The sequence below is a fragment of the Pleurodeles waltl genome, chromosome 8 (assembly GCF_031143425.1).
Source record: "Pleurodeles waltl isolate 20211129_DDA chromosome 8, aPleWal1.hap1.20221129, whole genome shotgun sequence".
Taxonomy (NCBI): domain Eukaryota; kingdom Metazoa; phylum Chordata; class Amphibia; order Caudata; family Salamandridae; genus Pleurodeles; species Pleurodeles waltl.
Window position 1 is genome coordinate 1,299,006,777 of NC_090447.1, and position 23,327 is coordinate 1,299,030,103.

The 23,327-nt window shown below is 43.1% G+C and overlaps 1 protein-coding gene and 1 pseudogene across 1 annotated transcript in view; one reads left to right on the top strand and one right to left on the bottom strand.

The window, feature by feature from the left end:
• The window catches only part of MICU2 (mitochondrial calcium uptake 2), an 840,968-nt gene that overhangs the window by 531,212 nt on the left and 286,429 nt on the right, over positions 1–23,327 (top strand). The gene's annotated exons all lie outside the window — the stretch shown is intronic.
• Positions 1,103–1,222, bottom strand: LOC138252107 (5S ribosomal RNA; annotated as a pseudogene).

Consider the following 23,327-nt stretch of genomic DNA (forward strand, 5'->3'; position numbering starts at 1 on the left):
ATTACAGCCCTGGCGGTCTTGTACCGCCAGGGTTGTAATGACCCCCAATATTTTAAAAATAGCTCCTTTGTTAGTCTCGAGAAACACTGGGCTAGATATGACTGTGGTGTCAGAGACGTGTAGGTATGCAGAGTCATCCATGTGTGAGACCTCTGTGAGAAGGCTGCCTTGTCCTCCAGTAGTGACTAAAACCTAATTGATTTCCCAACTGCTTTCTTAAAGGCGCTATGCGGAATTGAGATCCTCCAGAGGTCAGTGAGCCCTATCTTCTTAAGTGAGTCGTCTAGGTTGATTCTGAATGGGGAGGTGTTCCTACGTTCAAGCTCTTGCCACATATAGTAATTGAGAAAGACTGGAGTGGCCCCACAGGCTTTGCTCAAGAAGTTTGTAAATGTGCCACGTTGTGCCAGGGATTGATTCAGTAGGCCAAACTCCAGTCTCAGTTGGGTGAGAGAGTTGAAGCTGGGGATGTTGAAGATCATGCGATAAACTTTGCTCACTACGTCGTTTAAGATATCAATGTCCCTGCCTCTTTGTACTTCGCTCCCATACATTATTGAGGGCATGAGCTTGGCTTTAAGTACTTTTAAGAGGTGGTGGATGTATGAAGTCCCATTCAGATGAGTTTTAAGTCTTTTTAAGAATAGCGCTATAGCTAGACTTTTTCCCCATTAGGGTTTTTCTTTGATGCACGAAGTTCCCAGATTTGGCGATAAGGACTCCAAGATATTTATACTCGTCTGTATGAACAAGTCTTGTCTTACCCCAAAACCATGCTCTTGAAGGTGTCTTCGATCTGATTGACAATGTACGTGTTTTTCCAAAGTTTGCTGTCAAGGTATTGGTGGCTGATTAATGTTGAGTGGCATCTAATAATCTCTGAACGTCTATTTCCGTATGACTGATCAGTACGAGGTCATCGGCATACATGAGACACAGTATCTTTACATCTTAAAGTTAACTGGGATAGTCCTTTTTCTCATACTTGCATCTTGTCAGGTTTAGTATTTCACAGTGCTGGCAGGGAAAGGTGTCTATTACCAACCATGGTGGCCTACTGAGAAGTACCACGGGGCCCTGGCACTGATATTTTTTTCAAATTAGCCTACAGCACCTGGTATTCCCAGGTGGTCTCTCATCCATGTACTAACCAGGCCTGACCCTGCTTAACATCTGAGATCACATGAGATCAGGTTCTTTCAGGGTGGTAGGACTGGCATTCAAGTTAAGCATCGCACATGCTTCTGAGCTCATAGCAGAACTATCTCTTTTCTAAGAGCTATTAAAATGGATACATCCTGTGGTTTCTAAATGGTGTCAATTTGCATCTCTGGTATTCTAGGGAACTAGAGAACTTATGGATAGGAGCACATTCAGATCCACCCTAAGACGCTACTACCAAATGATCTGGACCACCAAAAGCGCTGCTCTGAGAGTCTGCATTGATGCCAGCATCAACAGAAGCAAATGAATCTTCGTCATTGTGATAGATTTCACTTTACCATTGGTTGCCTTCACCTTTGCAACATTCTCTATAAGTTCTTCAGCAACAAAATCACCACCATTTTCAGCATCTTCAGTCCAAACTGAACCCGACAAACCTCACCAAATGTTCCCAACCTTATCCAAACAACATATGGTAACCACATGACCCATCATCACCCCAGAAGAAACTTCCAGCACCATGAAGTCTGTCCACTCAGAGGCCACATCTTATCCCTGTCCCCACCACGCCTAATCCAGAGAACTGCAACCCTTCAGCACCATGCTCACACCTATTCTGAATACCTCCACCTCTTCTATGACCTTCCCAGATGCTTGGAAAAACGCAACTTTCCTCCCATTGATGAAGAAACCCTCTGCGGGCCTGTCAATGCTCGCCAACAACAGACCAATGTCCCTGCTACTGTTCCTGGTCAAGATTTTGGAGAAAATCATCAACAGACATCTCACCAAATACCTCAACGGCCACCAACTACTTGCCACCAGTCAGTCTGGTTTCAGACCTAACTACAGCATGGAAACTGCCCTCATCGCTGCCAATGATGACATCCGCATGACTCTGGACAGATGAGGCACAATGGCTTTCATCCTCCTGGACCTCTCCTCAGCATTTGACACAGTCTCCCACCCAATCCTCATTGAACGCCTACATGATATTGGAATCCAAGGTCACCTATACTGCTGATGGATCTGCTCATTTCCTCACTGGAAGGACCCAGTCAGTCAGCCTGGCATGGTACGTCTCAGACACCCACAACCTCACCTACGGAGTTCAACAAGGGTCCTCCCTAAGCCCAACCTTCTTTAACGCATACATGCTTCATCTAGCCAGCATCATCCCCTCTCACAATATCAACGCCCTCTCAACACCAATAACATGTAACTAATTCTCTCCTTCCAGGTTAAGAAGCCCAGCACCCAGATCAAGTTCAATGACTGAAATTGCCCAGTGGATGAGGACTAACTCTCTAATGCTGGACACCAAGAAGACTGAAATGTTGGTCTTTGGGAAGAGCACATCATCATTGGACTCGATCTGGTGGCCAACAAAGCTGGGACTGACACCCACCCACCATGCCAGGAATCTTTAGGTCATCATCAAAAGCAAACTCAACATGACACCCAAGTCTTTGTCGTCACCACTTCATGCATCCATACTTTGAAGATGAGGAGGAAGATTTTCAAATGACCCATAACCAGCACCAGGAAAACCATCACGAACACCCTTGTCATAAGCAAGATGAACTATGGGAACATCCTCAATGCTGGGATCAACAAACTCACCAGAAGGCTGCAGAGCATTCAGAACTTTGCCACCAGAATCACTCTCGACCCCCAACACCACACTCACTTCAAATAACACCTGAAGGAGCTCCACTGATTCCCCATTTTCAAATGGCCACAACTTAGACTCTTCACCCACGCTTTCAAGGCACTACATAACACTGGCCCAGCATACCTCAGCAATCATATCTGCTTTAACAAACCCTCCAGACACATTTGCTCATCCGGACTCCTACTTTCACAAATCCCACTTATGCAAAATACCCGATCTGTTGGTCAAGCCTTCTTCTGTATCTCTCCTAAAGCGTGGAACAACCTGCCTCTACACATAAGAGCCTCCTCCACACTTTTTGAACTCCACAAGATGCTGATGACTTGGCTTTTCGAGTAGTCTCACTAGGCACTAGGTGTGCCTAGACTCACAGCTCCTTACTGCCAGGTTACCCTCCCAAGTGATAGTGTGATCTACAAATCTGCATAACATAATGGTAATGAGATGATACGTATTTCATGCATGGCCCTGGTTCAGCAATTCACGGGGATGCTGCCTGACCCTGCCACTTCCTCGATATAAACTGTTTTACTTTGTACATGCAGTGCCCTCTGGTGTTGCTGCTAGTTTTATCTGCCTTCTGGTAGTGGGCTGCAAAGACCTGTCGGATCAACCACCACAGGCGCTGGTGCCTTGGATACTACAGTAGCACTTGTGCCTTGCATTCTGTCTCTTCTACTGTGCTCCATATTCATAATGTTTAGCCCTGTTGCTATCTTGGACTTACAAACGGTGTCTATTTCCATCTGTGTTGATTCCGTGTATATACATATATATATTTTTTTTAAACAGTTGGTATGGATTCCCTGTTTTTTTCCTCAAACAAAAAACAAAATTTATATAACTGATGCTTGCACTTTAAACACTCCCATTTTATATTCTATCCTAGGAACAGCTGAACAATAAGCGAGAAAATCAGACAAAAATCTGAATGCCAAAGTGGTTGTTGTGGCATACAATTTGTATTGAACCTTTGCCTACCATTAACCAAACATTTGGGGACCAACATTTTCAATGGGAAGTGATGTTAGATTGAAAAAGTGATGGGTTTGGGGAAACCCTGACCTTTTCTAAACTATAAATACTTTGGATCTGTATAAAATTTTTCACACTCCTGGCTTGAAAGGTAATTTCCCCAGTGTTGGTGCTTATTGGTCGAGCTGGGCAAAGCTATTAAGGGTAAAATAATGAGATTGTTTTGGGAGTGAACTGTCAGTCTTAACTACATAGGTACAACTGCTTTTCGGGAAGATTTCACTTTTCCAGTAACAGAATATTTTGTGTCCATTTGTCAAAGTGAAAAAAAGTTTTACACACTTATATTGTGTTTGTGTGTTGCTCAATTTATGCTAACCACTCAGTAGTTAGGGTTGAATTGTTCTTCACAAAGAAAATGCAGTTTATGAATTTTCTAATAAATTTGATAATACTTGTTGAATCTGCATGAAATTTGATAGCAATTTGGTCTGTCTAACCCAAGGTTTAAAACTAAGTAATGATTTGCAAAATTATTGACGAAATTCAAAATATTATTTCCCTTTTTAACATCTTAATTGCTAAGACATTTCCACCCCAGTACTGAGATTTGTTTGACTAATTGGGATACTCTGCGCCTAGGCCTCTGTGGCAAGGTCCTGAAATACGCACACTTTGCGATACCTTGGAGTGAGAGATTTATTCGAAATGCCTCATCCAACACTCCTAACAGCTGTGTCTCTCTTTGAATCTCAGACATCTCATGACATATAAGATGTTGCTTCACAAGCCAAGAGAACGTCAGGAGTGCACATGACACCACACATCTTCCCCTTAAACATATAATAAAACAGATTCTTTATAGACAGCGTAATATGAAAGAAAAGTACAAAATAGACCTAAGATAAAAACATAAATACATTACTTATAAATCTTATTCATTATTCACAGAGACTTAAGCAATTAAGCATTTTCTTTTTTCCGTTATCAAACTTTGCTAAACAACATCCTTTAGATATTTAGGTGCATTACAAACCCGACTTGCTTTTCTAAACTCCTTTTCACTTTCCACATCTTCTTCTTGAGGTGCTGCTTCAACTTGATTTGTCTCCTTAAATAGCATCTCTTTCTTCCCAGGTAGCAAAGCAACTCTATTTAGATTACAAATAGGCCCATCATCTGTTTTAATTGCTTCTTTGAACAACTTTTCCACCCTCAATGGTACAGAGAATTTTCAAAAATGGCATTGCTCAGGTGGGAGTTTGAATTTTGACCCAATTACCAATCTCAGTCTTTGTTTCATATACTCTTCCTTTCATCAAAATGTTCCTTTCTTGTTTCTCATTTTTCCCGGTTCACAACCTTCCAAGATTCATCCCAACCCATCCGCCAACTCATCCAGGATGGGATCAATTGATTAATGGGAATTCTACCTCTAAATACCTTGAATGGTCTCTTACCTGTAGACTGATGTGGGGATAAATGATATACCACTACCCTACCCTGTAGTGTATTCCTTCAACACAAACCAGCTGCCCTGGCCAACTGTAAAACTTCCTTAATTGTTTGGTTAAATCTTTCTACAACACCATTCATCTCAGGATGATAAAGAGACCACCTTTTGTGTTTGATCCACAATTTATTTAAGAATTCTTGAATTTGGCGTAAACTGTACACCGTTGTCAGTAAGGATCCATCCTGGCAACCCTTCACTCTCAAATACATTATTTGAAAATTTGATTGCACTATGTGTGTTGATGTCATTCACAGCCTGTACAATCGGACACTTGGAATATAAATCTACCAGAACTAACAAATAAGAAGTGTCCAACACTCCTCTTGCCAGTCCTACCAAATCTAATGCCACATTTTGCAAGGCCACCTCTGCCTGTTTGCCAATGACTATAGGTGCCACACGGAGCTTTAACACTATGTCACTGCCAGCACACTCTGAACAGTCTCTAACTGCCCTTTGTACTTGTAAATCAAGCCAAGGGCACCAGAAATCTTGTCTGAGACTTTCTTTTGTATTTATAAAACCCAGATGCCAAACTTGAGCTAACCCAACTATTCTTCTGAGCTAACCCAACTATTATTTTCCTCTGTGTGGTTGGTGCCACCAATCTGGAACCCCTGTAACAGATAACTCATCTCTAATCAACTTGTATGATCTCCAGTCCTCAGAAACCTTTTAGCTTGTCTCTCCATCTTTATCCAAGTCATGAGCCCACATAAAATATTATCATTTTTTCCCTCATCTTTCCACTCCTGTTCTTCAGTGGCACCCTCTGTGATAAAAAAAAAAAAAAAAAAAACTCCTATCCATTCCTCATCTAAACCAAATTCCTCCTGATGTATTCAGCCTCCAAAGAAACCAAACATGAGAGGCAATCAACCGTTTTGTTGAAATTCCCAGGGAGATATTGTACAGTAAAGCTAAACTCTTGCAAAGTAATGACCCACTTTTGTATGTATGCTGAAACATTGTCAAGTCCTTTGTTGTTAAAAATCTCCTCCAAAGGCTTGCGATCACTTTTTACTGTGAACTGATTTGCCAACAGGTAAAATCTAAACTTCTCAACTGCCCACTTGAAAGCCAATGCTTCTTTTTCAGTGACACTATCATTCAATTCAGCTCCTTTCAAACACCTTAGTGAAAAAGCGATTGTTCTTCCTTCACCATTCACTTCCTGACTTAACACTCCTCCTATATCCTTTTGGACAGCATCTGTTGTTATACTACATGTCTTTCCATGTATGAACGATTTCAAACTTGGAGCTTGCCTCAGATTCTCCTTAACCATCATGAACTCTCGCTCACCCTCTTCAGTCCAGGTAAACTCACTCCTTTTCTTGTTATTGCTCTCATGTTATGAGTTTTTCAACCAAATTCAAAAGGCAAAACTCTCTCTGTTTTTTGGCTTTTCAAATCTCACAACAATATCCACTATTTCTCTTTTTTTTTTTTAAGCACACCTTGCCCATTTATGTGATCACACAAAAATGCCATCTCTTTCCTGTCGAAACAACTTTTTTTTCTATCTCAAGGTTAAACCATTGGTTTTGTTTTAAAATACTCCACACCATTCTCATGCTTTCATCATGTTCATTTTGGTCAGATTGATAAATCAACACATCATCCTGGGAAAAAAAAAGTTTGACTTACCGGAAAACAGATGCAATTGTTACTAATCCAAACAGCATTCTTAAAAATTTGAAGGCTCCCATCAGAGTGATAAATGCTGTGTAATCCTGAGAGTCTTGATGAAGCTTGACCTGATGATAACCCAAAGACAAGTCCAATGTTGTGAGTAACCTTGCCCCTTCTAATGATGTTTACATCTCTATAATATTGGGTAATGGAAATGTATCCAAAACAGGTTCTTTATTGACGGCTTGCAGGTCAATACACAGTCTGATACCCCTATTGTTCTTCGGGCCACTACAATTGGAGATAATCACTGCATTGCCTCCACTAGAGTGATCACACCAGTCTCACAGAGTTTATCCAATTCTTCCTGTACTTCTTGGTTTACAGACAAAGGTAATCTTTGTACCCTAGCGCTCACCAGTTTATCCTCTTTTCTTAATGTAATGTAAGGAACATAGTTCTTAACACATCCCAATTATTCTTTAAATACTTCAGGATATTGGTTCACAAAATCCATTTGTAACTTCTCAATTTGTTTTATCTGAAGTTGCAGAACAGCACTAGGATCTAGAAAGACTCCCAAAGATTTGATGTGGCCAACTCAAAATGTCATCACCTAGTTTTGCCACATAAATCTTTCTTTCTATACTCTGAGTTATTCTAGTTAAAAAATAACCCAGCATCTCTATGGGCTTCCATCTATATCTTCCTGGTTTTTCGTCCATTTGTTTTAAAACCACTTTATTCTGAAATTGATTTTGATAAATATTATTTGAAATTATAAACAACTTTGAACATGAATCAAATCTCATTTGTATATCATTTCCTCCAACGTTGACCCACCCTTCAGCATTCCCTCCCGATTTCCCTTTGACCTGCAGAATTATTTTATCAGAACATTTGTCTTGCTTTTCTCAAGCCTTTTTGTTTCAACACTTCCACTTTTACAACACTTAACAAAGTGCCTTTTTCTATTACATTTCTTGCAACTGGCAGTAACAGCAAGACAGTGTTTACTATTAGCCATATGGCCATAATGGCCACATTTGAAACATTTTCCCCTAAACATCCTTTCTTTTACTTCTGATTTATCCTGCTTATTATTTTTCTTTACCATCATAAAAGCCTTTTTCTCTATGGTCTTCATGTCATTTTTTTTGTTTACCTCTGGCACACACACACTTCATATGTTCCACTTTTTGGCAACAATTAAAACCTTATGTAAATCTGGTTCATCTTTAAGCCAAAGCCCTTCACAGATCTTATTTGAGTTACAACACAATAAAAATTGGTCTCTAATACTATTGTCTGACCAAGCCCAAAATTTACAAGTAGCAGCCAATTTACTCAAAGCAGCTATATACTCTTCTACTGTCTGTTACTTCTCACCTCTGTTTGCCAAAATTCTATCTTTCTAAAATAGTACAAATTCTAGTCAGAAAATGTAAATCCAATTTCATCATGCACACCTCATACTCATTAAGAACCCGTTACCACATCTCTCTCCAACCCAGGCAATGTTTCTAAAATCCCATGTCCCTCCAGCCCCAAACAATGCAACAAAAAAGCTATTTTCCTTTTTACCCCTATATTAGGACCACATACCTTGGTATAATTTTAAAAAAACCTTCGTCCACTCTTTCCACCTTAGAGGCCTGGATTACTCAGGAACAATTTAGGGTGGTGTTATGTTTTGCATTGTTGCCGCCAGCGTAACTGTACCCACTAAATCCACAATTAATTGATAAATCAAAACTTAACTATAATGACTTTACTTATGCTTCCGCCTATGCAATAAGAAATAAACCACAACTAAATAATCTGTAAATATTAATGAAGAGATTGATAAAATATCAGTAAGAAACTCATCCTACAGCAAAAAAAATGTATATATCTATTCCATCACCATATGCTAAATGACCAGGCTTACTAACAAAACAGTCTGCTTGCTACAGTCAAATGTGGTGAGCCTATCACCGGTAAATGTAAATATACTTGCAGTCCTTTCATTTGGAGTCTGGAATTTTTCCACACTTCCTTTAAGATGACTCCTGAAAACCTCCATAAAGACAGTCATAGCCCCTTAGGAAAGTCTTTGATAATCTATGAGCATAAAGTTCACACCTGTCTGAGCATGAGAATCACAGCTACACTGTGAAACTCCTAATTATGACGTTAGCTCACTAAAGATCTTTCCACTGAGACACAGCGTCTCCCTCCTTCACCCGATCACTAACCAAAAACCTCTTGGGCACTCACGCTGGCAAACGGAGATAGCACTCTAGTCAACAAGAAGAGGTAGAACCAGCCCTCGGTTTAGATAACTGTCTGCTTTAAATGACTGGTAAGTGAGCCAGCCAGCCTGTCCGCTCTAGCTCTCCAGCTAGTACTAAGCTTCTGCATCTCTCCTCCACACACCCAAGGATGTGTCGGCAAAGCTGTTAAGCCTAAACTTTTGACTCTCTCCTCAGCGCGGCCAGAAGGAGCAGAAAAGCGGGTGCCGGGATATGTAAATCACAGGTCTCGGGAGCATGTTGAGGTGTTTCAGCAGACATGCGCAATCATATCCCATCTAGTCATCGCTAAAATTGTAGTAAGGTCCTGAAATAAGCACACTATGCGATGTATTGAAGCAAGAGGTTCATTTGAAACACAGCCAACACCCCTAACTGCTCTAACTGTTCCTCTTAGAATCTCTTCACCATACACCTCATAACATTCTAGGTGTTGCATCAGTGATCAAGGGAACGTCAAGAGCGCATGAGACACCACAGCCTCTGTAACATTTTTTTCCACATCAGCTAGCCACACTAAATTTCTGCCCTTTTTTCACAACATCATGGGGATTCGAAAAGTACCCAGGGTTTGTGGATTCCTTGGGAGGGGACTGCGAAAATACCTGAAATATAGTTACATATTTGTTTGGGAGGGGTAGGGGGAGGCGGAGAGTGCCCTGATTTCTTTCCTAAAAATGGCTTCACCAACAAAAGATTTGCTGTGCTAAAATCACCATCCTCCCAGCTTTTCAAAAACATATTTTTTTACCACATTTTTGCCATTTTTCTAAGAGGTAGAGCAGAAGCCAGTGTGAAACCCATGGATTATTCCAGAAAGCTATACATTTATGAAGAGTTGACAAAATTCAGAGTTCTGCGAGGAGTCATTTGTGTAGATCCCTCAAGGTGTTCTTGAACAAACGAACTGCTGAAATAAAAGAAATATGAAACATGAGTAGGAAAAAAACAGCTATTTGTAATGGTTCATCTATAACTTCTTGTTGCAGTGGCCGATTTCCCGAAGCATATACACTGGTACATCTGCTAGACTCTTCTGGTTATGGAGATATATAGGGTTTGTAGGTTCACCAAGAACCCGAGGTACCCAGAGCCAACTGAGCAGCACCTTTTTTCATTGTGTATCGAGTACGTAGCAAATTATATGGTAAAATATAAAGAGTGAAAAATGAGTATGAAGGATATATACGTATTTCTGAAATGTACACCAGAAACCAGGTTTAAGAGCAGTTATTTGTAAGCCTCTGAATTTGTGATTGCCCATACTAGCATGTGATGCAGAGGGCATTTTTCAAAATGACTTATTTCTTACACACTGGCTTACATCTGGAAGGAACAAATGCCAAGAAATCCAGTTTGTGATGAGAAGTGTTGAACTATTCTGTGTTCCCAAACATCGCCTCATAAAAATGGTTCCCCACTTGTGAGGCTGGATCTAGCACCTAGGACACACAGATGGAAAGGTCTGGAATCTGCATGCAGCCACAAATTTCCCCCCATCCAGTTTTCTCTCAAGCCTCTCAATATATATGGTACCTCACTTGTCTGGGTGGGCCTAGCCTCTGCAAGAGGAAAGGCCAAAAATGCAACATGGACACATCAACTTTTTCCACTGAAAAACAAGCATTTTTTTGCAATGTGTTTGCTTAAACCTGGACATTTCTGAAAACTAGAAGCCCCATTAGAGTCCAGGATGGTGTCTCTTGTCTGGTTCTCACCTGGTTATTTTACCCAGAAGCCCTTGCAAACCTCAGGCTTTGCCTAAAACTAAAATTTTCACCACATTTCTGTGATTGAAAGCCATGGAATCTGCAGGGAGCTACACATTTCTTACGATCCAGCATTTCCCCAAGTCTACCAATAAAATTGGTACCCCACTTGTGTGGATGGGCCAAATGAACTCCACGCAAGTCACACCATCCGGAACTCCCCTGGTTTTCAGAAATGTGGGAGGTTTGGTAGGTTTCCCTGGGTGGCGATACAAACAAGCCCCAAAATCCACAGCTATCCACATTGCAAAAACAGTGAGATTTTCTGTGGAAAACTTTGATGTGTCCATTTTACTTTTTGTGTCTTTTCCTATGGGAGCACCAGGCCCATCTACCAAAGTTAGGTTCCATTTTTTGTGGAAACGTGCAAACGCGGGGTGGTTGCCAGCTTGTGAATCACAGCAGATTCCAGAAACTTACCACACAAAATATAAATAAATGAGTGATCTTAGTTATGTACATTCAGGATTTGCAGGGAAAAATGGGAAAGAGAATGGGCTCAATGCAAGTTACACCGCCCTATAGACTTTGGGGTACTCCGGTTTAAAACAAAATGATGGGTTGTTACTGATCTTTCAAGGGCTTCTGTGCACCGCGTGATTGCCCGTCAGCATGGTTCCACCCCAGCAGACCCAGCCTTCTTCTCCCAGCATCCCTCCCCGAAGACCCAGGTAGTGCAGGTCTTCGCAGTCAAGGTCAACTCAAACATGTTCCATTCCACCTTACAGTATATGGAATCCAAGAGGCATGATACTTTTGGAAAGAAAATGTTCTCTTCGGCAAGCTTGGCCTCGCAGTCGGTGAACATAGCATGCCTCTTGGGCCAATATTCCCATGCACAATGGGACTCAGTTGCGCAGCTGCTACCCATGCTCCCTGAAGAGGTCCGCGCCATTCTCAACCAAGCTTTGGTGGACAATTGGAACACAGTGAAGTTCACCATAAGGTATGGAGTAGATACTACAGACACCCTAGGCAGAGCCATGGCCTCTGCAGTGGCTCTCCGCTACCATGCCTGGATACAGTCTTCTGGGTTTTTGGGGGATGTTCAAGTATCCTTTACTGGCATTCTATTCTATAGAGCGTGCTTGTTGGCTACAAAGCTGATAATCGCTTCAGTGGTTTTGTTAAAGTTGAACCACCGCAGTTCCCTGGGCCTCTCTGGCTTCCCGCTCACAGTCCTTTCACCCCTTCTGCGGATGTGGTTGGGCCACCTATGGGCGTCCGCATTACCAACTCTTACGCCAGCCCAGCAGGCTCTCTAGCATTTTCATGGCCGAGGTTAAGGATCCCAGAAGGGACACAGTAGTTATAAAAGGTGTGCAGTCCAGTTTCATCCCTCTCCGGCTGCCTCAACCCCTATATTACTTTAGCAAGCTCTCTGCCTGACACGGTCATCCCCTTGGCAGCAGGCTCCTGCACCACCTGCTGCAATATGGCAACATAGTCTGCAAGAGATCTGCAGTGGTGGCTCAATGGCAGAATAGTTCCCCTTCCCCTGACAGTTGTCAGTTGTGACTGATGCATCATTTCTGGGCTGGGGTGGCCACATGAGAGAGGTGAGTATCAGAGGACTCTGTCAGAATCACAGCTCCACATCAATATTCTGGAACTGAAGTCTATCTGCTTGCCATTGAAAACCTTTCTCCTGTCCATCAGGGAAAGACTTTTTTAAGTGTTCACAGACAACACTACCGCCATGGGGTATTGCAATAAACTGGGTTGGGTGGGTTTGTGGACCCTAGGCCAGGAGGCTCTGTGCCTCTGATCTTGGATGGAGCGCCAGGACATCATCCTGGTTGTGCAACACCTAGCAGGGCTAATGAACTCAGCTGTCAGTGCCTTGCTGATCATAAGAGGCTACTACATCCGAAGACGGTGCAAAATGCCTTCCAAGAATGGAAGAACCTTGGTTCGATCTGTTCACCTCCGCCAAGAACTCACAATGTAAGCATTCCTGTGCGTTAGAGTTTCCAAATCGACTCTCACTTGGAGATGGAATCCACCTCGAATGGAATTCGGGATTACTGTATGCCTTTCTGCAGATACCACTCCTGCCCCGAATTCTCAAGAAGATCAGGACTTACCGGGACCAAGTCATCTTGGTGGCTCCATTGGGGATGGAGATTGTAGTATACCAAACTCCTAAGCATGAGCATTGTCCTCCAGTCAGGCTGTCCTTTCAGGAGGATCTCCTGTTGCAGCACCAGAGCAGGGTCCTGCACCCAAACCTGCACACTCTCTACCTTTATGCATGGAGATTGAGTGGCGAAAGTTGAGGGTTTTCGATCTTCCTCCCACGGTTTGTGCTGTCATCTTGGCAGCCCAGTGTCCTTTAGCCATAAAGTATACGCCTGGCATTGGGATAAGTTTGTGGCTTGGTGTTCCTCCCATCATATTCGTCCCACGTTCTGCATTGCTGTTGGAGGTATTGCTTTTTGTTTTATCTTTTGCCCACCAAGGCCTTGCTCTGGGAACTGTTAAGGGTTAGCTGCCAGCCATCTTGGCTTTCCTTCAGTTCCTGGACCAACCCTCCCTGTTCAAGTCACCAGTTTTGACTTGTTTCCTGAAAGGTTTGCAACATTTCTTTCCTCCTTCCCCCATTTGGATGCCCCAGTCTGATCCTCACATTTCTCCTGTGTTCTCCCTTTGAACCCCTATACAGCTGTTCTCTGTGACTTTTGACCATCAAGACGGTTTTCCTAGTGGCCACTGCATTGGGCAGGACGTTCAGCCAGCTTCAAACTGTCAGTTCACTCTCCATACACCAGTCTTTTCTCTGGTAAATTGATCCTTCAGATTCCTCCCCATTTTCTGCTAACGTTGGTCACCCCCTTTCATGTCGCTCAGAGCATCATTCTGCCTACATTGTTCGCTCCACCTCACCCTTTTAAGGAGAAGGAGAGACTCCATCGCCTGAACACAGAGAGCTCTTTTTTGACATTGATTGCACCAAAGGCCATTGGTTAGACAATCAGCTCTTCATTGGGTTCACTGGAGCGAAGAAGGGTAAGGCTGTGCAGAAACAGACCATCTCTCCATACACTGTACTCTGCATTAAGATCTGCTAAGCATTAACTAAGAAGGATCCTCCCAGGGCCAAGGCCACTGCTACTGCATTGGCACGTGTAGTACCTGTCGTGGGCCCATGCCATGCCACTATGTGGTCATCGCTCCACCCATTCTTGAAGCACTGCTGCTTGGACAGTCACATCCGTTGAGATGGGGAATTCATCTGCTCAGTCCTTCAGGTCTTTTTGATGTAAGCCAGTTTGAAGACCCTCCTCTGTGGGAGGGATAGAGGAATTGAACACAGGTCCTTGCCCAAGGGCATAACCTTCAATAAGGGACTGTTGGGCATAATGTAAGAGTTTGTGGGAAGAGGTGCTGAGCCCAAGGCTTTGTTGAAATTCTGGCCCAACAATCAACGTGCATTATCCATGGGCAAAGTATGTACCCAATGTGCTGGGCCCAGAGCCTTATGAACATTTTTTAAGGACAGGCCCTGTAGGAGGGTGGGTGCTTTGAATAGCACCTGCACTCAGAGTGCTCAAGGTATGGTCAAAAGCCATATCCAGTGAACTTGGGGGTACGTTTGAGGACAGGCCTGCATCTTGTGCCAGTTAAATATGGTTGAAGGCCATGTATAGTGGGACCTGAATGTAGGTGTCCAGAGTTTTGGGCCTATGAACAGGACCTGGCCCTTATCTCAGCTGGCTAGGTTGGTCTATGCCTCTACACCCCTTCGTATGACTGTCAGAAAGGTCAGGCCCCCGTCTCAGATTCTGCAAGGGACAGTGTAGGCGGGCGTCGCTCGCCTCGCCTATGAACAGGCAGACCTGGCGTGTAGACGACGCCTTCCCCAATCTCCGCCCACGTCGTCAGGGAGACGCGTGGGGGCGGAGACGGCAATCGGCACCCGATTTCCGGGTTGCCAGCCCTTTAAAAATGGACGGCGCCGTGAGAGAGAGGCGCGCGGCGGAACCGGAGCGGAGGGAATTCCTTGGAGACCCCAGCGAAGGCGAACAGGAACCGAGAGCAGATTCCAGCAGAGGGGAAACGGCTGGAACGTCGAACACCGGAGGACCCGAAGTAGCCTGCCACGGCCCAGGAGGGTCGTGGCTCAACAAGGTACGGCCCTCTTTAAGGGCACTCAGACTAAGGGGAACGAAGGGAAGGGGGAGAGGGAAGGCAAGGAAGGAAGGGAGAGGGGGGGCAAGGAAGGACACCCAGGACCCCTCCCACTCACTCTTAGATAAGGGGAAAAAAACCCTCCCTCCTCCACAAAAATCCTTAGTTATCTGCACTTAAGAAAGTACCTCCCCGAGTCATTAGAGTTGTTAAAACCCCTCACTACCTCCCTCACAACCGCCCCTCTCCCCTCACTACACACAGAGACCCAAAGACCAAAGGTATATCGTCCCACTTACCTGCTGTATCCTCTGTTGTTCTTCCGAGGGAAAAACGCAGAACAAAGAAAGGACCTCTGAATCTCGCCACCTGACAGAGAGAAGATTAAAAAAAAACTGAGGACCCGGGCCTTCCCCAAAATAGGAAAAGAAGAGCAAGGAAAAGGAAAAGAAGTACACTATCCTATTTGTATTTACCCTCTTACAAGAACCTGAAAATAAACAAGAAAAGTCCCTACAAAAAGGGTTAAAAAGAAATCTGCGTCCGTCTTCTCTGTATCCCCGACCATCGCCCTACATCCCTCACAGACAGTTAAAGTCGACTCTGCATCATCTTATCTCCTCTTACCTCAGCATGTCAGAAGGCTAGTCCCTGCACCTACAGACTTTTAGGGGCTATCTTAAATTTTACTCAGTTGACTATGTGCTGCAGAGTCCTTGAGGGGTGTCAGTAATGCCTTTGATGATATCAACTGTGATGTGATATGTGATGCTGCCAATGAAGTAATTTTTTGTGATGTGTGAAATCATGAGCAGCGCGTGGTTGAGGTGCTAATTAAGATTGTACAGCTGCAATGGCAATCCATTTTTGTGTTTTTTTTTGTCATTGACACTATGCCACCGTAACTCTGTGTAGGGGATTGGCTTATTAGTTGTGCAGAATTTAAGGCCTGTACAAGTAATAAGTCCACAATTGTCTCCTTACATGAACCAAGTATTCCATTGTAACACTTGATTCTCTCAGCGTATGGAAGCAGAGAACTCCAAGGCCTACTCAGGAGAGGCTGTGTGGGCTCGTAATCTCCGTCCACTGGCAAGCAACAACAATACCCAATAAATGATTGTCCAGTCAGGGCTTTTTCTTTGAAAAAGGAAAAGTACATTTATTACACACATACATACATACACGCACGCACACACACACACACACACCACACCACACCCCCCTTAAATATTACATATTTATTTACAAATATATACATCAGGCAGATGAAAATACCATTGGTGACATTCTCAAATTACATTTGACCCTAACTAGGTCATGGCACCGAACATTACAATAACTCCCCACCTATACCAGTTATAACATCTGAATACAGGGAGGTGTCATGTTAAATAAAGCAGGCCTTTTGGCTTTGTCAAGGGGTCGCCACATTAAATTATAAGACAATTCAATTGGCTTTGTCAAAGGGGTCATAACATTATAATGCACCCTATTGGCTATGTTTAGGGGTTAACACATCAATATACAAGGCAAGCCTAATAGAGACGAATTCCACCTCAAATGGAATTTGGGGACTCCTGTACACCCCTCCGCAGATACCACTCCTACCCTGAATTCCCTGGACAGACAGGGCCCAAGTCATCATAAGCAGAGGCATCAGGTGGCGTGGCTTTCCAGATGGCCATGTCTCTGGTACTTTGTCGCCAGGGTTTGGCTCTCTGTCCCTCCTTTGTGCAGGAGATAATAAGTGTGGGTGGAAAGTTCTGGATGCCAGGTACCACCCCTGACCCAACTCTCCTGCACAGCATTCTAGGACAATCCAGTATGGCAGAACCCTTCTTCCCCTGGTCAGATCTCCTGTGCCCACACAGAGGTGTGGCTGTGATAATGGGCAAACCCTCCCTTGTGGTCACTCAAACAAGTTCAATCAGTCAGTAGATTTGTAGACCACTTCTTGTCACCTGTGAGGGTTTTCAGGAGTTGTCCTCTCTAACCCCCCACAATGGGATTGGAAGCAAGTTGGCTAAGGGCACAGAGGAAGAGGGCAAGCCTAGTGTCAATTTCATCTGTTTGTGACAACGGAGGCTTATTTGAAGTGTACCTAGTCCTCTGCCCCCACGCCATCTTGTTAAGGAGGGAAAGCCCCACCCCACAGCCATGGGCCTTTACCCACTATCTGAGAGCATGCATATTCTCACTGCAGAAGAGCCACTCAGCTGCCAGGTGACAGTTGGAATGCTGAGAAGCTTTAGGCAGAAAATTAACTTTTTTTAAGTGCTTGTTGCGTAATAGTGAGACAAGATTCAATTTCACATTATATTGGATTTTTAATTAGGATTAAAATGAGTCATTGGAATGTTTCTGTAGGTGCTCCCGATGTGATATTTAGCATTTAATTAATGTAACAATGTAACCAAATAATTCCCCATGGAAGCAGCCAGCTGAAAATTGTTTTGGGGGATATTTCACTGTAAGGACACCTTCAACATTATTTTAACAAAAAAGGTTATTATAACAAGTTTAGTTTGCAGTCTAAAACTGCCACAGGCAGGTTATCTGTGTGCATTTAGCAGTCTGTGCACAAACTGTTATCTCTCACACGCTGACTTTACACATGCACATGTTAACGTGTAGCCAAGCCAGTACCCTTCATGCTTGCTGCAACACAGTGGCCTTATCTTACAGGGTGGGCACTGGTGGTAAACACGCACACTCCATTTACCACGCAATTACCATGAGTGAGATTCAACCACAACAACGGTCCCAAAATCGGGTGATCAAAAACAAAAAACAAAATTTCAGATACTAAATTGGCAGAACACGTTTACAAAACATATTTGACCATTTTGTGTAGTTGCTTGTAACACAATCTTAACTGATCCTTAGCTAAGGTTTCTTCGGTGCATGTAGATTTCTTATTTTGTTACCGCTGTGATCTGGGCACACTGGCCGCCTAGAGCTGAGCTGATGCTTAACAGTTGAGTTCCTGTTTTGTTTTGCAAAGTACCGCATTGCAGAAAATAAGATATTTAGGAAATAAAAACTCAGTTCCCAAATGCATATCAGTAGCCTGAGGAATGACCTGTGTAATCATATGTGGCCAATTCGAGGGCTTTTAGGTTTTATTTCGTAACCATTACTGCTCTGGTTTTTAAGTAAATGTATAAATGAACATGTGCACAATTGTTTCTTTTGGGTTTAGTATACAATTTGCACTAACTATGTAAGTAATTAAAAAAGTAACCACTGAATCACCCCAGTGAAGTGTTTTGCCTAGTTCTCTGACAGTACTTTGACTGAAAATCAAATTGGAATTGTTTACATACTTCTCAATCCGAGAACCTGCATTGAGGATCCACAAATCTGCCCTAATCTGATTAGCCCTTTGAAATGGCTGAAATTGTCTGATTTGGCAGCCATTTCGTGGGTGAGGTAGTCTCTCTAAGTCTTGCAGGAAATAATTGAATTGCCTAGGGCCATATAGAGCCTAAATGTCAATTTAGAAGTCCTACAGGGAATGAGGCCCTCATTCCTCAAAGAATGCATTGAGAATAGTATGTTTCAGTTATTTTGCAGTCTTTACTTAGTGGGGTGTTACATCGCAAGTGAGTACCTTAGTAAGGAAGTTACATCACAGATAAGTACATTACATTGCAGGGGTATATTTTAATTGTTTTATTTATGGGTCTTTAAATTGCAGAGCATTATAGATGTGTAAATGCATATTTTTCAAATTGATCATGTTTAAACCTTATTAAATGAAGTTCTGTCACACTTCCAGGATTGATGATAGCAGTAAATAAATCCAAATTGCGCAAACTGACAACACATTTTGGCTACGCTGTAGCCTTGCTCACAATGGCAGGTGCTTTGTTGAAATCACCTTATATTCCATTACAATTGAAAGGAGATAAAAGCATACACAATAATACAAAGCATTGACCCAGATTTCCTTCCATTTGATTGCAAATCGTTGATTTTAGTCCATTTAAGTAACTCCATCCCCAGTCTAACATATTTATTGTGTGATCCAATTGTGCAAATGTAGCAAATTTAAAAAGGTCACCTGAACGAGTAGTTGATCATGCAACAAACTCTGCTAATGTCAGTCAACCAGAGGATACTTTCTTCTGCCAAATTAATAAGCATTCCAACCATGTCTGTGATAGCCGTCTAATTGGTAAGTACCCAGTTGGGCTAGTGTAGTGCAGTTTGTGGAATGCAAACCACATGATGCCTCACTAGTTTGCCATTATGTTGTTAAGTGTTTCCTTTCCCGTGGGTAAAATAATTTGATCAGCAGACACGGTCGGCACCACCCCAGAGGTGGAGTCGCAATCATATTCATAGATATCATCATACACGGACACCCCCTCCAGCACTATGGAACACCTCACATCCAATATATGCATCACAGCCAACTTCTCCCTTGGTGGAGCTTTCATAAACCAATCCCTAGGACTCGTCAACAAATTCTCCAGTGATGTCACTGATTTCGTTGCACCCCTCATCATCGGTGCCTTAACTTTCACATAGAAGACTATACTGACCTAAGTCTATGGCCCTTCTAGCAAACCTTGAAAAGTTTGTCTCACCCAGTTTGTTCCCACCTACCCACACTGCCATACATCTATTGGATCTGATTTTCTCCTCACTGAGCACTATTACAGTCAAGCTAGCAATTACAGCCCACACACTCGTCAATTTCAACTTCCCCAACTCCCACCACCACAGACCTATTACGAATCTAACCACCTGCCACAACTGGAAAAGCATTTAAGAGGAGGAGTGGGCTTCCGCCCTCTACAAGCTCTGGCCATACCATGCCAGCAAAGTACGGAAAGCCATCAAGGACCTCAACAGCTGGATCACCACATGCGCCGGCACCCTTGCCTGACTCAAACGCAGCCAACTGACAAGAGCCCAACCACAGGCCTGCTATTACACAGAGGATCTCAAGCTGATGAAACGCCACTACACAAGACAAGACACTGCAAATAAATATATCTTTACAGCAGCCTTACCCCCAGCAGATATGGAACACCAAGGGCAGATCGCATTGACACAAGCACTAACAGCAACAAGGACATCTGTGTCATCATCAAAGATTTCACCTCCCCTTCTGCAGCCTCCTGCAACATCACCTCCTCACAAGATCTTTGTAACACGCTGTCAGGATTCTGCTCCAGAAACATCACCTCCATATACAGCAACTTCGACCCTCAACTGGATGCTGTCACCGTCCCAACTCAACTTCCCATCATGGCCGAAGAACAAACCCTGCCATCGCGGGGGGGGGGGCTCCATCTGACCCTTGTCCCAACCACGCCTTCATCAAATGACTCCTACCAATCAGTGAAGCACTAACATTCCACCATCATGCTCCTGCTCAGGAAACCATCTGCTGACCCAGCCATGCTTTCCATCTACAGACTTATTTCCCTCCTTTGCCTTGCAAAAGTCTTACAGAAACTAATCAACTGATGCCTCACCGATCACCTTTGCAACCACCAGCTCCTCAACGTCACGCAGTCCGGATTCAGGCTCAACCACAGTACAGAAACAGCACACATCACCACTACAGACAACATCTGCATGATCCTTGACATATAAGACACATCAGTCCCATTCTCCTGGGCCTCTCTGCAGCATTTGACAGTGCACGAGAATGGCATCGAAGGATGTGCTCTCTGCTGGATCTGCTCCTTAACAGATAGAACACAAGCTATCAGCCTGATGCCTAACTTCCTGGAAACCTGCAATCTCAGCTGTGGAGTGCCTCATGGTTCATCACTCAGCCCCACGCTCTTCAACGCATACGTGGTCCCTCTGGCCAATGGCATCCACGCACACATCAACATCCTCTAGTACACCTGATCTCCCTCTTGGACAAAACCCTCACCACAAGAAACAAGTTCACCACCTGCATGACCAAAGTCGTTAAGTGGGTAAAAACCAACTGTCTCATGTTCAACACCAACAAGACAGAAGTAGTGATCATCGGCAAGAACATCTCACCATAGGACTCCAATTGGTGACTCACCATACTCGGATCCATGCTAGGAACCTCGGAATAAACATCAACAGCAAATTGGATTAGGACCTCTAAAAGGCAACACCGTCATTACATCCTGCTTCTACACCCTAAAGATGGTGAGGAAGATCTTCAAATGGCCCCTAAGCAACACTAGAAAAACTCACTCAAGTCCTGGTCACCAGCAGGTAGAACCACTGGTACGCCCTCTGTGCCAGTGTGACCAAGCAACTCGCTGGAAGACTACAACCCAGCCAAGACTTGGCAGCCACGCTCACCCTCAATCCCCCACACAGAACTCACATCACACCTCAAGGAAATTCACTGGCTCTAGATACACAAAGGCACACAATTCAGATTCCTTGTACATATCTGAGGCACAGCACAACTCAGGCCCCACCTACCTGAACAGTTGAAGCTCCATCCACCAACCAGCCGGACACCCCCATTCCTCAGGACTCCTCATACACACCCCATGCCTACACAGAATCAGATCAGGAGGACAGGTGTTTCCTTATATCAGTTCTAAAGTATGGAACAGCCTCCCACACCACAGGAGCCTCCTCCTCTCTTCTTTAATTTTACAAGAAGCTGGAATTCTGGCTTTTTAATTAAACAACCTACCAAAGGCATGGCTGGACACAGACAACTACCCAGTGCCAGGATCACTCTCACAGGTGATAGTGCGCTTTACAAATGCACATTACATATTACATCACAAGTACCACCAATGGACTAATATCTCCCACCTTGGTGTCTAAAAATCATACACTGCAGAAGAAGGATACTCTTCTTCCATCTCCTCATTTAATTACAGCCTAAGTGGAAATGGTACAATGCATGCTTTAAATCCAGGAGCAGCTGCAGGCCTTCATCATCACTTTAAAAAAATGAAAATAGCCCATCTCAAAATACAGGAATCACAAGTTAAAACTAGTTTTTACAAAAAGTATTCCAATAGTAGTGCACCATATTCAATTTATGAGGAGGCTTAAATTAATCATCATGAATGCACAAACAGTTCTTCCACATTGTTAAGTCCATTAGGTTCTATGGTGTCTTGAAATATTGTATATCTGTATTCTAGTTGTCTTGAGGCTTTCTCATAATCACAATCACCATCCCGTAATGATTTAGGAATTCTATCAATGATGCTGTAGGATAATGTGGTACTCTTGCTTTTGTGGTATTCTCAAAAGGGCCTCGCTGCTGGATAGAAATTATCTGTATGGTCAATTGCTCACAAATGCTGTAAAATCCATTTTTGCACTGCCAATTTGGTACTGCCTATATAGCTTTTCAAGCAAGGGCATGATAACATAAATACCACATGATCACTTTGACAAATACATGCATCTTTCAGTGGTCATTGTATTTGTTAAAATTAGTTCAACAGAGTTTTCCTGTTTAGTCCATGTCTGCAAGCTTTTTATTTTGTACATTTATATAATTCTAGTTTACCTTTTGGCCAATTACTCCTCTCAATTGAAACATCACTTTTGGCTAATTGATCCCTCAGAGATTTTAATCTATTGAATGCAATGGCTAGTCTTCTAGTTAGATTTTTGCCTCTGATGGGATCTTTTTTTCAATGAGTACTGATGTTTGCATAACATATGTCTTGGTATATTGTGCTGTTAGTTAAAAGTGGTCATAAATATAGGTGTGGAAATCATAGTTGGCAAGTTCTGTGCTGTTCTACTGGCTTGTTAAAGGACTTCCTCCCTTTTTACGTGTTCCACCCTTACCTTAGTTCTTTCATGTGTGCTCTCTCTGTACCCTAGATTTCCCCCATGTCTCATCCCCAGCTATATACCATAAAACATCCAGTGCTGCAGTTCTTTCTTGTACGAAGGAGTTCTTCATTAAGAACAACTTCCTTTTATAATACTGGGTGGAAATTATCTATGTGAAGTAGGCTGTTTCCCAATGTCTATTTTCTTTATGTGCAGTTGTTCAATATTTTACCTTCTGCTATAATCTTTAAATCTAAAAATATTCCACAGTTGTTTAATCAATAGTACTAATAAAGTTTAGATTTAATTCATTCATGTTGTTGGCATTTATAAAATCACATGCAATATCCTCCTGACCTTTCCCCTTTACAAAATGGTTGTCTGTATACCTTAAC